Genomic DNA, 16,429 nt, shown 5'->3' with positions numbered 1-16,429 from the left:
CTAAAGAAGGTAGATGAAAATGTTTCCATTAAAGGTGCAGCCTTTCTTCACCTTTAAGTGTCAGCTGAGTTCCCATTCACCTTGCTCTGTCACCCAAGAAGAGGCCAAGAAAAACAAAGACAAGATTTACAATTGCCAGTAGCTCTACCAGGAAAAAAACCCCAAAGCAAACATATACCCCAAAGAACCAGGAAAGACTGTTGCTCTTCCTTGTGCTTCTCAGCAGAACAAAAAGCCCAAACCCGTATCATAGTATCACAAAAGTGACACTGCATATTGATTTTAAGAATTCTGCCTATAGGTATCATCTAGGGGAATTTCTGATGGGAAGTGTATCTAATACAATAACTGAAACTTTTTTAATTACTCCAAACAATGGAAATGAAAAACTATATCTGAACTGACTGTGAGAAGAAATTAGATAGGAATACATTTAGATCTTTCTGTTCTTTTTCAGTCAGTTCTCTCTGATAAGTCACTTCTCAGCAGAAATGAATAGCATTGATGGGAAACACAAGATGCACTTTGTCCATTAGTAAGGCAAATATTGCAATTGAGGCTGAATCAGGAGGTGTAGCCTCTGTTATTTCCCAGACCTTCAGACTGATAAATTAAGTTCCCCCCTGAGTAATTTAAGAAGTATGGGCTTTATGAAGAAGCACCCACTTTTTTGAATGTAGGAGGAAAGCGAAAAGTCAACGAAGTGCGGTGGGCTGGCTGACTTGTGTGCAGGCTGAATGTTTTGCCTCTGTGAAGAGAAAGGCTGTCCAGGGGTGTTTGCAGTTTAAGACTATGGAAGAGACTCTTTCAGAGAAGCTGGTATTTTTTCTCCCCCCAAGGATTTAGAACTTAGGCTGATAATTTTACTGGAGGAGAGGGTCTTTCTAAGAAAAAAAGCAAATCCTTTGGGCCCTGGAGCACAGTCAGAGTCCCTTCCTCCTAGTGCTGTCATGAAAAGGAAAATTAGTCTGATCTGTAGTGCATTTCCAAATACATGGCATAATTACCTGGACGGGATGCAGGAGGAGGATGCGATAGGATGCGATCATTTTTACTACATGTATGAGCCACAGTTTAGATGCATGCATGCATAACAGTTGCAGGAAAAAAAAAAACAACCCCAAAACCCAACTGAAAAACAAACACCAGATACCAGGGAACATCATACTTAATAACCCATTCTGTGTCTCCTAGGGTTCAGAAAACCTTTCCTTATATTGCTACAAAAGAGCTGTCCTGGTCCACTGGGCAAAAGCTTTGCTAAAAGTCACTAGCCAGCTCTATCTACATACTCAATTGCAGCGCATCCAGCTGGCACCTGTTTAGAGTGGCAGCATTTTCTGAATAATGGCCTACACGGTGTACTAGATTCCCGATGCATTTCTGTGAGGATAAGGAGCTTATAAAGCATCACTCCCCTCAGGGTGCCTAGCCTCCTTCATTTTCCTCTAGCTGTGAAGCTTACAAAAACCAGGAGCTGGGACCCTGAAATGAGCACTTTACCCAGCGAAGAGTCTAGAGGAACATTTATGGTCTGTGAAGCAGATGAAATGTATTTAAAGGTTGGACCTAACTTTTCCTGTGCCATGGACTTCCCTGTGTCTGTGCTGGCAGCTCCCCTCAGACTAAGCCTGTCCAGGGAAATTCCCTTTCTGCCTTTAGTATCCTCCCGAATGATTACATTTCAAAGTTTCTTGAAAATAAACAGAGCTACTGGCTCTCTCACTTCCATTTGTTTTGCAGGATCTGCTCATTAGATAGCATCTGAACCAGAGACTGTATTACCAGGGTCTGAATGGAGAAGTCCAACTACAAAAGTGGAGCTGGAGGAGGAGGAGAGCTGCCCGTGGATGAAAGCCACTGTGGAAGAGCGGTCCATATCAATGACTTCCTCGAGGTGACCACAGGCTTTGTGCAAGTCACTCTCCTGAAGTGAAAGCTTGCGCCTTTCGTATATAAATTGGGAAACATCAGATGGCTGATTTGAAAATCAGTGATGAATGATTAAATGCTAGATAAACAGTCAATCGACTGTTTCTATAAGGAAAGGTTACTGTGTCAGTATGTTATATATAGAGAGGCTGGGTTTGGGGTCCGAGGGTGGGCACGCTTGATTGACTCTGATGTTGTTGATCTAGCCATGAGCATGATTATTATTAACCTTGCTTATTATAGTGCAGTGCCTGTGGCTTAACCAAATCAGGGCACCATGGGGGAAAAGGGGACCACGTTTCTGCATGAGCAGGTTATAGCCTGGACACAGCAGGTACCTGGGGTCTGTGCGAGGAGAAGGTTACCAGTTTGAAGGGATCTGGTAATCCCCTTCAAGCGAAGAACCTGCTACCGCTTTCCTAGGAAATATTTTTATAACCTAAGCATAACAGCCTGGAAAGGTCTGCCATGAGTAGGCTCTCTGAAGTTAGGATGTGGGTGGATTTCCCCGGGGTGAGGATGGGGGGGGCACTGATGTGCCCATTGGCAGGGTCCAGGTTAATGAGCAGGGTGCTGATGGGGAAGCTGCAGCTGCTTGACTGTGCTTCTCCCTCCAGCCAGCTCCACGGTGAGCCCCCATCAGGGTCAAAGTGGTAAATCAGCTGAGGAAAAATAGGTTACATTTGTCTCTTTGCAAAATGAAGACTGAAACTGTTTTGGAAATGACTTCTGCATCATTAAAAGTTTAACAGAATATAAAATGCTTTCACTGAAAAAAGTAAGGTTTTCTCAGCTGAAAACCAACTATTTCAAATGTGAGTCAACTTCTTGCATTTCTTTTACTTTCAGCAAGAAAGTTCCCAGCAGCCTGCCAAAAATAAGATTTTGAGCAGATGTTTTTAAGAAATCAAGCTCCTTTCAAATTTCTTCAAGCCAGCACCAAAAAGATCTGTTTGTTTTGTTTGGTGTAGGTCAGTAAAAGCAGAGTCGCAGATTTACCCAGTTCATCTGTGGTTGGCTCAGCAGGGCTCCAAGCAGAGCCCAGTTTTTGGTTTCAGTTTGGCTCTTAGCTCACTCATGCAGAAGTTGAACTTTGAAAAATCCCCAAAGATGAAGCCCAGCCACAGTACTACAATTAGTCAAGTGCAGGATTTTCCCATCGTCTGTTTATAACTGACTGGAGAGTTTCTTGGGTTTTTTTGTTATTTTTCAAAAAACACTTAAGGTAGGGGGGTTTCAGGGATTATTTTTAGACATACTATATGAAAAAAAGAGATGCATAAGAAGTAAGGAAATCCATTTGACTTGATATTTGTGAGACATAATCAGTGTACACATTTTCTTGTGTAGAATTAGGGTTACTGCTGTTAGCCAAGGGGAGATGGATGCTCATTGCTGGGTTTCTGGGAGTCTACGACCCACGGCCACTGTGGGGCCAACCTTACAACTGCAGATAAGGGCAAAGTGTGGCCGGCTGTAGTTAGATACTGCTGCTTGCCCAAGAAAGCGAGTTGTCTCTTTAGATGCCTCTGGATGTGTTTGGACCCTTTTAGATGCTTATCCTTTTCCCATCTTGCAATTGGGCCCTTATTTTTGCAATGAAGCATTGAAGTGGCACATCAGAATCATGGTCTGAGCCAGGAGAAGGGCCAAGAGCGAGATCTGGCCTTGGCCTTGCAGGAGTATGTGAACAACACTTTGATGAAGCTGATGGAAACTGTGCTCAGGTGAGGACTGTAGGATGAGGGAACGTCAAGCAGAAGAGAGATGGGTTTTCTTTTTTCCTTAGGAAAACAGTTAACATGGCACATATGTTCATCCACAAAGCCAGGAAAGAGTCCATGAAATCCTCTAGTCTGGCTGCATGTCCACACTGGAATTTTGTCTGGTTAGTCTTGGAGCAAGCCGAGTCAGCAATGTGTGTCTGACTAAAATAATTCTGCTTACAGTTATCACATACACCCCTCCAAAAGGCTCTTCCTTGTGACCTGGAGATCTCAGCAGAGACTGCTATTTACCTTGGTGTTTTTTTCACCATGGTTCAAACTTTCACAATGGCTTATTAACAGTGTGGTTATCTCCACATTTTATTTTCCCCGGCTTGTACAGCTACCACTTCCCCTAATGCCTTTTTCTCCTACTTTCAGGAGCCCCTTGTGGCAGCTGTTTCCCCTACATGAATGAATCCACACACATACCCTGAGTCATCTCCTAATCTTCCTTGCAGTAATGTATGCGGGCTGATATCCTTCAGATTCAGACTGCAGAGCTTTCTCAAACCCTGCAGCAATTTCTATGGGATCTTTCTGCAGTTTCATCAAGTTTCCAAATCCTTTAAAAAATACAGACACCAGCATGTCAACAGTCCTTCAGTTCCAGTGTTTCAAACACTTTTCTCAGATAAAATAAATCTCCTTGCTTCTGCTAATTGTTTTTTATATGCCCAAAGGTCACATCAAGCTTTGAGTATATAAAAGCTTCCTTACAAGTAGTTATCTTGCTAATAAACAGCTGAAAGAGGCTTTAAAACAAGTCACCTGTCCCAGCTTCCATCATCTACCTGAATTAAAGTGAGATACGGACCACTGACACACAGAAGGTAAAAGCACTGTGCCTTCCCCTAGGAAAGCCAAGGCCAGGTGCCATGTGCTGTGCAGACAGTGATGGACAGGTCTGTCCATAGATGCTGGGGACTTCTGTGCCGCTGACATCTTTGACTGCAGGAGAGGTGGGGACAGCTGTCCCTTGGCTCTGGGGATGCCAGGTCCCACAGCAGCTTCATGCCTGCATTCTCAAGGAAACCCAAATTCATACCTAGGCAGAATAATATTGATAAATCTCCTGTATACGGATACACAGTGTACAGATTGACTCACAGAGGAGACAAGTCATTTTGATCAAGAGCATTTCTAAGAAGTAAAGGGCTTGCATACAGTTGATGCACAGGGAGGACAGGGATAAGGCATCCTCCTGGATGAATTTCGTGGGGTCAGACTGAGTAAAAGAGGCTTAGAAAAACAATAGTTGACAGTATTTATATCATTTTTATGGATTATATTGTTCAGTAAGAAATAGATGCAATCAGTTTGGCTAAAATCCTTCCTCCTGCCCAGAGGTGGGCAACTTGGTGGGACTTCATTTTGACATTAAAGCAAATGGCATTTTGCTTTTATGGCTATAACTGATTTAAAAAGAAATAGCCCATCCACTGATGGACGTGCATGGGAAGCACCAAGGAGATACTTTATCCTCCAGTGGGAGCTCCTCGAGTCCCTTGAATTTCACTGGGTACTTGAAATCTCAGCGACTGCCATTTCTTTCATATGCAAAACCAGCAGCATTGCCTCAGACTGTAGCTTTATGGGGCTAATTTCCACACCCAGGCCTCTTCTCATTAATCCACCAATACGTGTGGAGCAGGGGAACCACTGTGACTCTGCCTCAGCCCTGGATCCTTCAATGCCTGAATTTTAAAAGATGTAATTGGAGGCTAGGAGCCTGCCACTTAGCTTCCCAGCAGTGGACAGTGGGATGTGACTGCTGCCTGGGACAAGAGGGATGAGGTTGGTGTCTGAGGATGTAACAGGTCCAGCACCTGGGTTGTGTTTCCATATGAAACCCAAGCACGCAAGCTTATCTGCAGTACACCAGGGTCCTTCATTGGCTTGGGTGGCCTATAGACACATGCACTTGCCCTGGAAGGGCAGTGAGGACATTTGCTTCTGGCAAACCACAGGTCCATCTGTGGCCACAGATCCTCCAATGAACCGCATTGAGACCAACTCGGGATCCTGCACCTTCCAGTCTGCCTTCTCTCATGGAGGGTTAAGAAGTGCAGATGGATTTTCTACCTCATTTACACCTGGTTACACTCAAATCTACAGGGACCTCAAAGAGAGCAGAGTCAGAGCAATACAGTGTGAAGCACGCCTCCAAGGTATATGAAGGTTCTCTGACATCAGTCAACTGCATCTTCATCTGGTTGTTCCCCCGTCTCGCTCACGACTCACGGCATGCCTTTTCCTCTAAAGAGCAGGTGACAGCGTCACGTGTGGAATGAGAAACACGAGCGATAATCCAGTAACGCCCTCCTCTTGTGCAACAAGAGCAGCACACCCACGTACACAGTATGGGCTGCTTCCGCCCGAGCCCTTGCTTGCTGTGCCGGCTGTGTGGTACCAGGGAGCTCAGGGCTGCTGCAGAATTGCAAGGTTTTGCTGCTTTTGTTGACATTTAACTATTAACCAGTTTTGTAGAGACTGAAGTAAAAGGTGCTGTTTGTGGGAGGTGATGTGTGGATGGGAGAAAGAGTACTAGTAGTGGGTGTCATGCTGTAAGAGCTGTCATCATGTTTACCCATTTTGACCTTTGTTTTCTTAAGGACAGAGCCCTTCTGGGTCCCTGGCAGCCATGTAAGGCTGCAGGCACCCGTGCTTGGCTGAACCTGGGTGCTAAGTACTCGTGGACCTGGCTAGCAGGAGATTGCCTGGCAGTGGAGGCACTGGATAACTGTGTGACTAGGATTAAAAGCCTGCCAAATGTGAGACCACAGACAGGGAGTGGGTGGAAACCCTCTGGCTCCGTTCATGCTAATGGCTGAAATAGTCTGTACAGGCTGACACCATGGCATGGTTTGAAGCTGATCTCCAAACAAACCTAGAGCTGTCTCGCCCTGCTGAGATGAGACTTGCCCAGCTTTCCCAGCTTCAGTGAGCACCGAAGGCTCTCTGTCAGGGGATGGACACTGCTTCAGGCACACCTGATCAAGGGGATGATGAGCATTACTTGGCTCAACTCAGCTGTGGGACTTATCATAGCATCGCGATAGCCCCGCAGCCCTCTGTGGCTCATCTTTCCTGTTCTCAAAGATGCATGTTGCCACTGGCACAAGTGGGTTGCACAAGTACATGCCAAGTACACTTGCTTTGGGGTGACAACAGGACCCAGCTCTTAGCTGCTTTTCATTCACCCATAAGTCTCAGTATTCCTCCCTGGGGAGGATGCTGAGGAGGAAGACAAAGTGAGTTTCCTGTGGGCATGCAGGAAATCAGCAGCACAAGTAGGACTGCAAATCAGGTGGAAAAGGAAAATGCCAAACTTTCCTAAGCCTGAAACATTTAGTCTGGCTTTGCTCTGGCCTTAGGCTGGAGTCCCACCTAGGTCAGCTCTGGGCACTGAAGTGGGCCTGTGCAGACCAGCAATGTCCTTCCACCACTGCAGGTCAGAGGAGCTCACCTTCAAGACCACTGCCAGCAGGGCACAGATCTGCTTTTCCAATCGGCCCTGGGACTCACCTGGGGCTGGACACCAGACGGGTCTCCCCTGGACACAACCGAGTGTGAGGGGCGAGGGTGGGAAAAAAGGCTCCCTGGGAGAATTACGGAGAACTTGGAAACACGTGGCTAACGCAGGGCTGTGCGAGCCAGTGCTAGATGAGCCCAGGGAACAGGAATGTGGAGAGGGATGGGGACATGCTCTCCAAAAAGCCTATGGGCTGCCACCACTAAGTCCCAAGTGCAGAACTGATTCAGGCTCTCAAGATTCTTTTGAAAAAGAGACTTCTGTGTTTGTGATTATTTGACCATCAGCCCCAGAGCTGGGGAGATGCAGAAATGAAGGACCGTGGTGGGATGTGGGGCTGGGCCCTGGAGGGGCTGCTGCTCCCCAGTGCACAGGAGCTGGCACGTGGCTGCTGTCTGCACATGGGTCTGCGCAGCCAGGGCTTGGGGTACAGGCACCCCCCAATTAGTGTGAAAGACTAATTGTCTGTTCCATCTTCGCCTTAGATTCCCCCACCTGGAAGTTGTACTTCTCTGCCTGCACTGGGGGGCCTTACAGGAAACTCCTTGGGGAGTGCCAGGATGCAGATGCATGCTTTTTCCCTGCTTCTTGCTGGTGCTTTTTCCAGGTGCGATTTGTAGTTTTGAAATGTTCCTCCCTGGGCTGGACAGACAGTTTCTGTGCTGATGTTAGCAGTCCGCCTGCTCTCCCAGTCACGGTGACAGCCCATCATGAGTGCAGGGCTGGGGACCTCCCGCCACGCTGAGGAGGGGACATGTTTTCTCGCTTGCTCCCACCCCTTCTGCCTGGTTTCTTTCCCACAGGTCTTCTTCTGCCCAGCTTCCAGTGCTTTCCACTGATCTTTTCTCCGTGGGCTGGCCAAGGTGACAGGAGCTGCCACTGGGGAGCCCACAGGGCAGGGCAAGGCAGCCGGCTGCCACGGAAAGTGGCGTCTGCTGGTGCTTTGCACACAGAGGAAACATGCAAAGGTCCTTTGGTGTGTCTTCCGAGAGGAAACAGCTTTGCTTTCGTGCTTGGTAAGAAACCTTCCACCCCTACAGGGGAGAGCGCTGCAGGCGGCCAAGGTGAAAGTCTTCAGCATCTGTGGGGAAGCTGGGGTTGTTCTGTGTGCCCCAAAAGCAGCCACATGCCAGGACCACCCGAGGAGCATCCTGTGAAACCAGCTCAAGGGCTGAGGTGCTGCACAGGGCAGCCCCAGTTAGAGGAGGTAGACGGTGCTGTTATTGTGGACGTAGCCTCCCAAATGCTCTCGTAGCACCAGGGAATCTCGCGCCCAGGTCTGTGTCTATGAAATTAACAGGGGTAAAGTGGGTTTGCTGGGTAGGGAAGGGAGCCAAAGGGACCAGGGCTGCACTGCCAGCTTGGCCAGGTCCTGCCCATGCCCTGAGCTCAGGGTAGAGGATTGTGCTTCGTTGTCTCCTCAGCCGGTGACTGGGAAGACGCCAAACACAGAGCATGGCAATGCTGGCACGTAGCATGGGCCTGGGTCTGGGGAGACCTAGCACAGAGCAGCCCACCTCTTTGCTATTCAAAGCTATCACCCTGCCAAGCAGGGAGACCTTGTCCAAGCCACCCACCGGGGACAGCCATCTCACGCCAGTTTCTGGGTGGTGCCGAGGAGCTGCTGGCAAGGGCTGGCTGGCCCGGGCAGAGCAGTGCTGGGAACACCTGAACACCTTCTGAGAGGGACGACCCTGTGCCAGTGGCGGGGAAAGTCCCCGAGAGTGCCCCGTTCGCTAGCAGAGCTGGTGCCCCGGTGAGCCCGGGGCTGATGTTCTGCTGGCAGGACACCTCCGCAGGCTGCCTCGTGCTGGAGGTCCTGGAGGCATCACCAGCAATAGCCAGGGTTACCAGCGCTCCTGACGGGCTCGGGAGCACAGGTCCTCCTGCGCGTTAACGGGCTGTATGTGCCTTTCCGAGATTTCCAAGCTCAGCAGCAAATGCCATGCAGAAAACTGCTGAGGCGGAAGGGACGGCAGTGAACTAGAGGGAGGCGTCAGCACCGAGTCCCCCCCCAGTCAGCCTGTGACCCCCATCAGAGCAACGCTGCTCCCCCCCAGCCCCCCGTCCCAGTCTGGTGCCTGCTGGCTCTCCCAGGCCCCGAGTGCCCATGGTCTGTGTGCCGGCCCGTAGCCGGCTGTGCTGCCCACCCCGCGGCAGCAGCACGGGGGAAATGCCAGGCATTAATGTCAGCCTTGGGACGCCTACAGCATGTTTCCTTTCCACCAGCAGACAGGATGTAAGCTGTCACAGGTTTTAATTAGCCTTCGCCAAGAGCTGCAATGCAATACTCCTAATTTTCGTCAGCACTTCTCTCGGTTTGAGGCTATCTCTTCTCAGACTGGTCTTTTGACAGGGCCACAACACTGAAGCCCCCATCCCTCTAAGGCCATTTACAAGCTCTCTCTTCTAGGTACATTTTTCAAAAAAACCACAGAATCCTGTATTCTAAAAGCATCCTGTGAGCACCACAGAGTGCTGGCTGTTTCTGGATAAAGTTTGTCCAGATGTCTGCAGTACTACTGGACTCAGCTAAGTCCTAGATGTCTCCAGTAGCAACATTGCACCTGCCCTGCACATTTCTTGTGGCACATAGATGGGAATAGCTGTATGTATGCAGAGAGGTCAGGAAAACCTTTTCTGGCTTGCCTGAGAGTTTCATTTAGAAATAAAATGAAATGGTTAGCTTAGAGATAAGCTGGTTACAACTAAGGCTTGGACACCTAATAAAAGTTTTACTGCTTTAAACAAGGTGAGTGTCCTGCTCCCACCGCTCTTTAGGTAAAACGGAGTGAGTGCTCCCAGGTTTTCTCCAGTAGGAAATCTCCAGCTTACTTCAAACCCCATCGCTCAGCACTGTAATACAGAAGTAGCAGACTTGGTACCAGAGCTGTGAGATCCCACCACCGGCCTTTGCAGCTGGCTATAACTTCCAGACAGGGAATGGTGACAAGTAGGAACAGGGTAGTAACATCTGAAGTCCCTCCAGCCATTTTAAAGCTGTGTGTATGCCTTGATGAGCTGGTCCACTGCAAACTGGACACCTCTTGTCACGCCAGCAGCGTGGGCTCTGCAGGCTGACCCCTGTATGGGAGACGCCTCAGCTCCCAATTCACCCCATTGAATTCATCTGACCATAGCCTGCAGTCACTGGTCTTGGAGACACACATATGTGTGCGGTGACATCAATCAGTGGCAGGTGATATTGTTTCAAAATGTGTTTAGCTTTCTGGGTGTGAAAACCATGGTTTTGGTGTTTATTGAATAAATTTGGATTGCAGCTTTCATGAGACTGTAATTTATCAAAAGCACAAAGGGGAGTCATGCAGGCCAAGTTTCTAGAGCTGACATGAAAGTTAGAAAACAGGTAGAATGAAAGTTTTAAGTTACCTCTACCAACAATGATGACATATTTTTCCCATTAACAAGCTTTTTAGTTTGAGTGATATTTTTAGTGTTGTTTTTTTCAAAATGTTACATTTCCAAAGAAAGCAGACACCTTCTATAATAATGTCAGCCAGTCTCTGAGTTTCTCAGCAGAGCTCAGTTTCTATGAAGTGTTTTGAACTAACCCGCCTGAGAAGCTGAATATGTTACTTCTGTGTTTATAAATAGGCCCATTTTCTCAAAACTCTTTCTCAAGTAAACTGCTCTCAATTAATATGAAATACTTTCACTTTTTACTTGTATTTAAAAAAAAGAGGGATCCCACATGGATCAGAGTGCTGTTATGCTAACAGTTAATAAAGGGACAAGTCTTACCCTGAAAAAACCTCATCTTTTGGGTTTGCTCCAGGTCTCTGCAGTTCCTGATTGTCTTATGCCTACCTCTGAATCAATCAGCCCAATCACTATGTTGAGTTGTTAACTACTCCTTTCCTCACCATATCCCTATGAGGAAAGGCAGCATTATTAACCCTGTGTTACAGATGGGGACTTGTGGTGCAGAGAGTTGAAATGTCACACTGAAGATGATACAGGTCATCTGGACCAGAGCAGGGGGTGGATGCCCACTCTTCCCCTGAAAAGCAGCACCCTACCCACTATGCTTACATACAGCTGGTGCTGTGATAGTATTATTTTTTGACTCGTTATTTCCCATCAGTCAGCCTATGAAAGAAAACTTACAGTACTATCATCAGCTGGTTGAACAAGGGAGCTAAAGCATTTAGCTAGTATAAGCACACAAAGGGTGAAAAATGGAAGAGAGTAAAAGTGAATGAAGAGAAAAACTGAAGGGCAGGAGCAGCATGGCTGCCAAGAAGTAGTAGGAGGGTATAGGATGGAAATCAAAGCTTTGAGCTGACCCATAAAACTCCGTACTGTTACCAGCAACGCAACTGATTTCACCCTCAGATACCTTGTTTTGCAACAACCTTCACTTGACTCATCTACACCTTCCCACTTGAGTCCTGTGGCCAACAAGAAACCCTCCCACCTCCTTTAACCGCAGCCTTTCACACAAGGGTCTCTGCCATCAGCCCCCAAACTCCGCATGATTCACACCCTCTGCATCTCTGCAGATATTTCTCTGAGCTTTCTCAGCTTGGCAAAGCAAGTCTGTCACACCACTGGAAAAAAAAAAAAGGTGACTAAATGTGGTTGCATGATGACAGGAATCAGATCTTCAGTGTTGGGATGGGATCCAGCATCTCTGTAGGAGAGTTCAGTACACGCTGTGCCTCCCTGCTTGGACCTGGCTGCCTGGGCAGGGGAAGGAGCCAGAACAACGCAGAAAAGACCACACAGAGCCCAAACTCCCCCACTCCTTGTTCTGTCAGTGTGCAGCTGTTTCCCTCTGCAAGGAAATGCAGTGCTAGCTTCACTATCAGGCTGGAAATTAAGACAGTGGTTAATTAAATGACTTTCCCAATGTCATAATAAAAGCTGCAGATGAGACTTGCCTCACTCTCCTGAAAGCCCAGTTGAGTGCTGTCTTCAGTACACTGCTCCTCTCATTTTCTGCAATTGCATCTGCAGTCATGGCAAGAGTTGGTCTGGGTCCACTAATCTCTCCAACACTACGTCAATGGAAAACCCAATGGAAAACCTTTGGGGTAGGAATCCTGTCCCCATAAATGTTTGAACAGGATGCACCTTGTTTAATGTCTTCCCTGCCAGGAGTGGGTAATGAAGTTAGCACCTAATAAGCAATATGCAAACTCAGCCTCAGAGGTACAGAAGATGCCTGGTAGAAAAACAAACATCAGCTGTCAAGTAATGTCCTCTAGACAACATCCCAAGGAATAAGTTCCTTCAGGGTCTCAGTTTGCTATGGAGGATGTGTGCTTTAAAACAAAACATTTGCCCTACTTACTTCTTGAAGTTTGTCATCGATAGTTTTCCAACATAAATCCAAAGGATTTCTGATTGGCATGTTGGTTAATAACCCGAAAGTAAGTATGGGAGTATTCTACCTTTTCCTAATGCTGCTGATAATTGCTCAGTAGGTCCAGAAACCAGGCACTGCAGTGAATTTATCTCATGAACTAACTCTTCAGTCAATGTCTGGATCAGCACTAGTTGATTAGAGCATGTCCTGCACGCTACTCCAACCAGGAACTGGTCTGAGAGCTGGAGGAAACTAGTTTCTAGGCAGTTGAATCTGCAAGATGAATAAACTCATCAACTTTCTGGAAATGACTTATGGTTCAGTTACTGCAATCACCTGCATTAGCCCAGTCAGGTAGTTTGCGAACCTCTGTAGGGGAAAGGAAAAATCACCATTTAGACCAAGAACAGTCAGGACTGGATAGTTCACGGGTTTGGCAACCAGGTCACAAAGGCTTTCACCTCCACTTGAGGTTCATCCTCACCGTATAGTAGCTATGAAGGGTAACGCTCCAGTAAGTGCTCCATGGTATTTGTATAGCTTACCACCTGCAGAGAAAAATTCAGGGGATATTCCATTTGTGACTGCTCTGAATCCTAAAAGGTGACAGCTTTATGAAGGTGGGTTCCTTGTGACATTTCCAACTTGTGACAATTTTCCTACTATTAAGTGTAATAGAGACTTTTCTATGTATGCTTCTGTAGGTTCAGAGGCTCTAGACCATGTCTGCAGGCAGCAAGTCTGGAGTGTTGCCCAAGGTGGCAATGTTTTTTGGAATACAAAAGACACTTTTCATTTAAAGGCTGATTAGCTTATGCTAATCACAGACAAACAAAAAGTTCTTTCCAGAGGGCTTTGTGGGCCTTCTCTGTTGCTTTATGTCACGATGAAGCCACCGGTGGCTTGGTCACAGGCCTGGGAGGTCTCGGGGGGGGACTGTGTTTGTGGCACAAAGGAAGCTGGGTTTAACCTGACTTTCACACGAGCCTCTTCTGCGCCTCAGAGCTTTTGTGTATTTGTTGACTCAAATGTATTCAGTGGAAATGATACTTCCTTTTGCAAGATGAGCTGATTGAAGGCCTTTCTGGCCATTAGTTCTGTGAGGCAGGTGCCGATGAAGCAGCTGGTGCTCTGCCCAGGCTGTTCGGCAGGATTAGCACCAGCTCGAGGGATAGGCAAAGCAAGCTACCGAGAGCGTGGAAACCATCACAGCTCTCCTGCCCACACCACCTGGAGAGCGGTGCTCTTCGGGCAGCCAGGCAAGGCTCGGGGCAAAGGGAGGCAGCAGCTACTGCTGAACCGCTGCTTGGAGGAGCAGCAGCTCCTGCTCTGTCCTGCCCCAGCTTACCACCTGAAGCACAAACAGACAAACCCGGGTCCCCAAGGGCTATTTCTCCTGGTTCTTCTGCTTGCCCTCTCCCTTCCTTTTCCTAGTGTAGGGGCAGCCCAGTGCCGGCACGTGATGTTTGCTTGTCCTGCTGAGATATCTTAACCTGGCTTTGTCTGGAGGGGTGGTAAAACAGGGGAGACTGCCAGAGCACACCTCCCTCCCCCATACACCCAGGCCACAAACAAATTAACTGTTGGCACCAGCTGCAAATTAGCTGATGGCACCAGCACACAACAACGTGGATTACACGACCGGGAGTGCACTGTGTTCTTGGTAAATGCTGCCTCCTGCAGAAATGAGAGGGAGGACCCATATTGTGCACGAAGCGGGGATGAGGCACTGGGACCACTTTCCCGCCCAGCCAAGTCTGTTCTTACAGACAGACGTCTGAAAGCCAAAGCCAGAGGCTGGAGGAGGCAGGGACTCAGGGCTGGAGGGGGGCCGCGACTGCCCCTCCAGCCAGTCACCCATCACCAGCCAACACAGGGATGCTGCTGTCTCCTTCCTATAGAGACATCAATAGCCCCTTTTTCCCTGCAGGCTCCTGGAGTTTGTAGAGCTGGGGGGTGGGGGAGGGAGGTGGTGGTGGTGGTTGTGATAGTATTTTTTTATTGTTACACCTAGTAAATTATGGCATCAAAGAAAACAGAGCAGTGAATCCTGGGCACTTGTTCAGTATTTGAGTTCCACCTGTCCCCCCAGGCTGTATGATGATTCTGGACTCTGAGATGGAGCCGTATGGCAAGCCAGGAGGTGTCACATTAGAGCCACTGCACAGACTTCAATCAGGAATGTTTCCAGTTAAAGGAAAATGTGTTAAACTCAGCCTTTCTCACAGTCTGACAGCTCCTGATGTTCATGTCAAGAAACGAATGCAAAAAATGTGCTCACTCTGAAGAGAGACATAACTGAAGAATAATTCACTGCAAGTGCTCGTACAGCACAACTCGCTCCGTTCCCCAAGCAAGGAATGTTCAACGACTCAGACTTTTGCTACCTGAAGACCCAAGATACTGCTGCCCTTCCTGCCTTTCCTCTGTAAACTTTTTATTTAACACATAACGCGCCTACTTGCAACACCACCGTGCCCAGTTAGCGGTGCCATTTGACTAACTTGACTGGGTTTATGAGAGGATAGAAGGCAAGTCAGGGCATTGCAGTGAAGTAGCTGCAGTTCAAATGGTAGCATTCCTCTGCTTATTGGAAATCAGTTTAATGAAGGAAAGAGGCACTGCCACTAACATCAGCAGAAATTTCCCACCGGTTTGGCTAGGCAAGCCATGACCTGTAGCAAAATAAGGCAGTAAATGCTGTCACAGCCAACTCTTCTGCCTGTTTTAAAGGCTTTGCTACCCAAAGGAAAGAAAAACAGTTGGAAAGCAAAGAATCTAAATGCTCTGCAGGGGAAACTGCCAATGGAGGCTTCTCAACAGCACAGGCAGAAACTAATAAGAACAAGGAGCCAGTGCTGGCAGCCCTTGTCATGGGATGGGACAGACGCAAGGAAGAGACTGAGCTCCCGCTAGGCTCACACAGGTCTGGTGGGAGGGCGAGAAGAGCAGCTGGGGGCAATGCCAGGAGGTGCAGTTCCCACTGCCTGTCCCCTCCACCCCCTATACAACAGCAGCCCCCGCTCTGCGCCCGTGACTGCTGGCTCCACATATACACTCCCTTGTCTGCGACTCATCTGGGGTCCTCTAGTGCAGACACTGACAGCGGCACCACATGATATATGCATGGGCAAGCCAAGGTATATCACCTTGCTCCTGGGCATTAAACATCTGTGCAGGCACTCGTGTATATGGCACACAATGTACGTACCTGGCTGAAGGCAACCATGGCTTGCTCAAACCTTTGCTGAATAAGAGCGATGGTGCTGAACACCGGCGGGAAGGCACAGTCTTGAGGGGCTGAAAACAAGAATGAGTTTGTCATCAGTTTCCATCCTCCAGCAAAGCTCCTACAAAGGTGAGGGATTTGAGCATTTAAAGGAGTCATTGCTATAAACTGTGTAGAAGAGGATAAAGTCTCTTTGTGCTCCTGGCTCCTGAATGCTGCTGAATTTCCCCTCAAGTGCCGGGGCTCCAAGCCCCACAGCAGTCAGCACAAGAGCCGCTGCCCTGCACAGCCAGCCAGGCACGGCAGTGCTGGACAGGCCAGGTGCACAGCCGCAGCACCGTAGGCAAAGCCCTGACTTTGTTAAAAAGTACCAGCCGAGGCACCCCAGTGGGTGTCTGCCCAAATTAGGGCAACCTCAGCACCAGCGTCTGAATGGGGGCTGCTCCCCCCGACCTCCTTTTACAGTCAGCGGGGAGACATGGGCGCTTGTAGGGCACTGTCCTTCCTTCCCTGCTTCTGCAGCCGGCTTTGGGAGAAGAAGAGCCACGTCCTCTCCCAGAAGTGCCCGCTTCTCTGCGCTGACTATAAAAGGCCCCTGGAGCAGCCGGGTTGGATACAGACCTCCACGCTCTGTA

General features: G+C 48.4%; 1 protein-coding gene across 2 annotated transcripts in view; it reads right to left on the bottom strand.

Annotated features, from left to right (window-relative positions):
• TAGAP (T cell activation RhoGTPase activating protein) overlaps positions 1–15,930 on the bottom strand; it is a 45,796-nt gene extending 29,866 nt beyond the window's left edge. Inside the window, exon 1 of one of the 2 annotated variants that reach the window (XM_069787132.1) lies at positions 15,777–15,930. The gene's annotated coding sequence lies outside the window, so the exon portion shown is untranslated. The remainder of the gene's footprint in view (positions 1–15,776) is intronic. The other variant, XM_069787133.1, reaches the window with a different exon arrangement.
• Between the last annotated feature and the right edge of the window lie 499 nt (positions 15,931–16,429).

The sequence above is a fragment of the Haliaeetus albicilla genome, chromosome 7 (genome assembly GCF_947461875.1).
Source record: "Haliaeetus albicilla chromosome 7, bHalAlb1.1, whole genome shotgun sequence".
Taxonomy (NCBI): Eukaryota; Metazoa; Chordata; class Aves; order Accipitriformes; family Accipitridae; genus Haliaeetus; species Haliaeetus albicilla.
This window is presented reverse-complemented; position numbering and strand designations above follow the sequence as displayed.